This window comes from Pantherophis guttatus, chromosome 4 (genome assembly GCF_059756535.1).
Source record: "Pantherophis guttatus breed Tessera chromosome 4, ASM5975653v1, whole genome shotgun sequence".
NCBI lineage: Eukaryota > Metazoa > Chordata > Lepidosauria > Squamata > Colubridae > Pantherophis > Pantherophis guttatus.
In genome coordinates, this window is record NC_142066.1 from 68783045 (window position 1) to 68789044 (window position 6000).

Below are 6000 nucleotides of genomic sequence, written 5' to 3' on the forward strand. Positions count from 1 at the left end.
CAATGTAATAATTTTTTTAAAGCATGCTAATATACTTCGGACCCAGTTCTACAAAACTTCACAGTCAAAATTAATCATCTTCTGTTCTAAACAAATTAGAGCCAAATTGTTTCCTTCTATCAATTGTCAATAGTTCATAAGTATGTGGTTTTTAATCCATTCTCTATTAGCTAGATCAAAAGACTAACATTGTCATATATCTCAGTTTGAATTTTATCAAAAATATAGAGCTTATTACAACTGCCAAGATGGGAATAAACAATTGGGAATTCTTAATTGTTAAAAAGACTTGGTAAATGGATAAGTGTACACATTTAATAAATAAATAATAATTGGTTATGTACAGCTTCCTTCAATGGGTTCCTATGAGGAAGAGCTGAAAAGCCATCAAGCAACTGGTCACCTTGAAAGAGTTGAAAGATAGGGTTGTTGCAATTGTGAAACTGACCTGCTGGAAGCTCTGCAGAGCTGCAGTATTTCCAAGATCAGCTTTACTGCAGTTTCAAATTCATCAGAGTTAATCAAGAAATAAATCAGCCTATCTTTTTAACATACCAAATTTTGTGGAATCAAGTTCAAACTTGCTTTTGAAATCAAGACAAAGACTTCATGTAGAAATAGTGTAATTGTTGCTCTGTATCAACAACTTGCTCAAAAATATTCTGTATCACAAGATGTATGCCTGAAAATCAGATTATGTTAATTGCAATGTGCATGTTACATATTGTTATCTATATTATACACACCTTCAAAGTGTGGTTGCTTTTCTTTAGGAAGAAATAGCTTTGGTATAAAGCAGTTTGAAACAGATAACTCATGTCAGGAAAAAGTATGAAAACTTTTTATACTGCATATCATTTCCAAAGTATATTTGAAAAACAACAGGGATGTCCACAGATTAAGAAAGAGTTTTGCTCTAGAGAAGTGGTTAATGAGGAAAGAGCTACATTCTACTTCCTGATAAGACTTCTAGATTCCATAGCTTCCTTATTCTAAAGTTGTACTTCCGGAATAGCAGTTTTTAAACTTTTTTTGATTTATCTATGTGATAATTCACAGGTTTACTGGGTGTCTTTCATGCTTATTTAAACTGTACAGTAATATCAAACATATATGTTGGATTTTAGGATTTGGAGCATTTTCACACATAAACATTATAAATACTTCTTTGCTATATAGCTTCAAGAAAAATTCACATATGTTTTCACATAGTTTTATATTGAATGTGAAATCATGTTATGGTTTAACTTCCTAGTGTGGGACAATGCTGACTTCCTTGGTTTGGCTTCCTAACATGAAAAGTGGAAGGTTTAACATTATTTAACTTACTTAACATCAATTTTTTCCTACTCTATTGGCTATCAAAGATTGTAAAGAGAATATGACTTTGAGATTGGATTAGGAAAACAGAAATAACAAAAGAGATGGGCTAAATCTTTGATTTAAGAAGCAAATAAAGATCTGCAACGATTACAGCAATGCAGAGTTTATAAAAAGGTAATATATAAAGAGGAAATGTTACTGGGCAATATATGCATTTGAAAAAATGGTAAGATACATATTTCAAAACTAAAAACAAAATAAAAAGATCACAAATATTTTGCATCATAAATCTAGATATAAGAGTAAAGGTGCAATGCTGTTTTACTTATATATGGGCAAATTCAGTGAAATAGTAGAAATTACATCTAAACAAGTATGCTTTCATGGAATACTACTGTAAAATAATAGGATTGATGAAATATGCTATGAAGGTTTGGTGATTTTTCAGGCACTTGAATTATACTAAATATACTGAAGCTCCTTTTTCTAAAAAAAGTTAGATATTTCCATGATACCTTCAGTCCAGTTAATCATAGAGTTTAAGTGGAGCCATGACAATAGTGTTACTTCAGTTTTAGAATCTTATGTTGATGAGGAAAAAGAAGAACAAGGTTTAAGAAAGGTTAAATTAGATTGGTCAATGAAATAAGGATTTTTTTTACCATAACTAAGTAGTAGTACTAATGCAGATTAACTTTGATGTAGGTTGATATGGTAGAATATATTTTTTTTAAAATATTATTTTAAAAGTAACAATTTTCTGAACACAACCACGGTATGTTTGATTTGTTGTTATATTGTGTAATAAATCAAATAAACTGCTATAATTGGACATTCATGCCATTAAATGATCCTCCCCAATTTAACTTTAATTGACTCTGGTGGCCTAATACAATAGACAAAATTATATCCACATTATCTTGATAGGATTAAAATAGTTTGTTTTTAACAGATGGATTAGATGTTTTCCAATTATCTGCTTGTTCTATTTTTTTCAGTTTCCTATATCCATGCACTGTTTCATACATCAATTAGAAAATTCTCTTTCATCTTTAGTCCTACATATTTATTTACCTTTAACTCTAGCTTGATTAATAACGAGATCATATCACCATCATTACACTTACCCATTTTGTAGTTTCACAAAAATATAATGCATTTATAAATACTTATGTTAAAAGCTGTTTAACATATATGTTTCTTTTACATTCCAAATCATAATCTTCCATACAGGTTGGCCGATTGATATTGCTCTTCATCACACTTCATGGCTTTGTACAATTGAGGCTTTCACATAATGGTATTTAGTAATAAAGTGAAAGTAAAATCAATGCTGGCTTAGTTGTAGCCATGCTATTGTAAGGCTATGTGAGACAGACCTACTCTGGAAACAAGAATCTCATGGACGAAATACTTGTTGAGGTTATTGAGGAAGTTCGTTTTCTGCGCATGCCCCAAGATGGCGACGCCCGTCTAAATCGCGTCTAGGGATGGGCGGCTCGTGGACTGGCAGGGGTCTTCTGGGGCTGCCATGAACATCGGCAACCCCTTTCCCAGTTGGAGGAGTCTCTCCCCAGCCTGATGAGGGCCTTTTCACCCTCCGGAACCTCGTGGCTGGGGAGAAGCGAGCGGAAGACGGCGCGGGTGGAAGAACACCGAGGCTGAACGCCAACAGCCTGGCTGCATCGGCTCCGCCGTTTTTCCTCCCTGCTTGGCTGAGGCGGCGGTGGCCAGAGCGTTGGCAGCGGTGGCGGCGGCAGCGATGCCCAGCGAGCTCCCCCCTGACCCTGGACGCCCCTGGGGGTTTCTTTTGGATGTTCCGGGGGCGCTGGGGAACGCTGGGAGCTTGGGTGTGGCCGGCGCCGAGGACGACGCTGTGGTGATGGCGGCTGCTGCGTGGCAACCAGGTCGAGGGTGGTGGTGCTGGAGAGCTGGAGAGTTGTTGGCGTTGGAGGAGAGGAGAGGAACATCAAGCCTTGACACTGAAATGGGGGAGCTGAACCCCATTGTGCTCAGGGGTTGAAGGATACATGGCTGATGTTAAGGGTTGTATGGAAAGATCTGGGATTGGAGAGGCTGGTGGATGGCTCAAGTATTGGGTCGCTATGGATGGCCTCCCCCCCCCTTTTTTTCTGGCCCTGTTATCGGCCTATTGGCCAATGTGGACTTTCTTCCCCAGAGTTTGGGACCTGGCTCTGTCTTTCGTCCTGTCTCCTAGCTGTATGGAGGACAAGGCAGTTACGGGAGGATGGATGGAGCCAGCTCCAGACTTCGTTCGCCACGGATGGGACTCATCTTTCCAGGGCCAGGAAGCCCAAACCACCGTGAGAGGGTGGTTTTCGGACTTTTTCGGACTTTTTCCATCTTGCCTTGATTAGGATGGCCAACCACCGTGAGAGGGTGGTTGGATAGTTTCCCTCAGCTGGACTGAGGGAACTCCAGCTGAGGACTCCTACCCATTACCGTGAGAGGTTAATGGCGACTCTTCCGATTAACTTAGTCTTGCTTCCTGGACATCTGAAACCATCATTATAAACCCCTAGGCCATGTCTAGGCCAAACTTGTATTATCACTCTAGTGTTAAAATGTATTCTAGGGCAAAGCTTCTTGCGCTGCGAGATTCCCCCCTCTCGCAGGCCTGGCCCTCTATGTTATCGAGGGCCCACCTTAATGACGGATCTTGGGACCCCGAGAGGTGGCATGTCGCAAAAAGGGGATTGAGGGGTTTTTTAAAGACTTTTTTAAATAGACTTTTAAGGGGTTCTGAGGGTGGGGGAGGTTATGTGGGTTTGGGGGAAAACCCACGGGGGTTGCAGACCAGTCCGGTTGCTATTAATGGTGCCGTAGGGGGTGCGGACTCTGGGGGAAAGGGGACTGTTAGAATGCCCTCTAGTGAGGGCTTCTCTATTAACACGCTGAGTGGGAGGGGCAGGTATGGCGGGAGCAGGGGGCCATATCATGTGGTGGGGGTACGTGCTCGCTGTCTCCGAGCGATTGCGTGCCCCAGCCCCCTTAGCTCTTCCCGTTCCCCAGGCTGCTTAGAGTCTCAGCGCCCGAGTCTCCGGCTGATGTTATGTAATGCCAGGTCTGTGGTAAATAAAGCCCCCCTCATTTGTGATCTTATTCAGGAGGGGGGAGCGGACCTGGCAGGTATCACGGAGACCTGGTTGGGCCATGAGGGGGAAGTTCCCCTCGTGGAGATGTGCCCATCAGGCTTCCGTGCATTTCATCAGCCGAGAGCTCAGGGCAGGGGCGGGGGGGTGGCGGTCATTCTAAAAGAAGGTCTTGATCCGAGGGAGACCACTGTACCTCAGATAGCCGGATGTGAGTCCCTTTTTGTGAAGTGGGGTCGTGGGGCGCAGATGGGTCTGTTGATCACGTACCTGGCTCCCTGCCACGTGGCAACGACCCTGCCCGAGCTCCTCAATGTTATAGCCGAGGTGGCGGCTGATACCCCCAGACTTGTGGTCATGGGGGATTTCAACCTGCCATCCATCGGTGAAACATCTGAGGTAGCTCGGGAGTTCATGGCTTCCATGACGGCCATGGACCTGACCCAAGTAATTCACGGCCCTACTCATATGGGGGGACACACTCTGGACTTAGTTTTTATCTCTGGTCAGTGGTTGAGTGGCCTTGATATAGGGGATGTAGATATTGAACCCTTGTCATGGTCTGACCACTCGCTCCTTCGACTTGACTTTCTGACCGCCGTACCCCGTCGCAGGGAGGCGGAACCGACCAGGTGGTTCCGCCCCAGGCGCCTGATGGACCCTGATAGGTTCCAGATGGAGCTTGGGCCATTTCCTGAGACTCTAGCTCATGACTCGGCTGATGACCTGGTGGCCGCCTGGGATAGGGCGGCTGCCAGGGCTTTGGACCGGGTCGTGCCTTTGCGGCCTCTGACCTGGCACCGAACCCACTTAGCTCCTTGGCTTTCCGAGGAGCTGAGGGAGATGAAGCGCTGGAAAAGACGCCTAGAGAGCGGTTGGAGGGCCAGTCGTTCCGAGTCTGACTTGACACTGGTAAGGTCTCATATTAAGACCTACCTAGTGGCGATAAAAGCGGCGAAATCTAGCTATTTTGCCGCTCTTATCGCGTTATCAGATAACCGCCCAGCCACCCTGTTTAGGGTGACCCGCTCCCTCCTCCATCTGGGAGTGCGGGAGGACCCCTTGCAGGGCCGAGCTGAGGATTTTGTACAGTATCTGGATGATAAAATAACTCAGATTCGGGAAGACTTGGCCGCCGACTGGGTTAGTTCAGACGAGATGACTGAGGCAGGCCTTGAGAGTGTTATCTGGGAGGAGTTCGATCCTGTGGCTCCCGAGGACGTGGACAGGATCTTGGGACGACTGAACGCAACCACATGTTTATTGGACCCGTGTCCCTCCTGGTTGGTGCTGGCTTCCCGGGAGGTTACACGAGGCTGGCTCCAGGGGATTATTAACGCTTCTTTGAGCGAGGGTGTCCTGCCGGCCGCCTTGAAAGAGGCGGTGGTGAGGCCTCTCCTCAAGAAGCCATCCCTGGATCCGGCTATTTTGGCTAACTATCGTCCAGTCTCCAACCTTCGCTTTATTGCGAAGGTTGTTGAGAGTGTGGTGGCGCGACAGCTCCCCCAGTACCTGGATGAAGCTGTCTATCTGGATCCGCTCCAGTCCGGCTTCAGACCTGGGT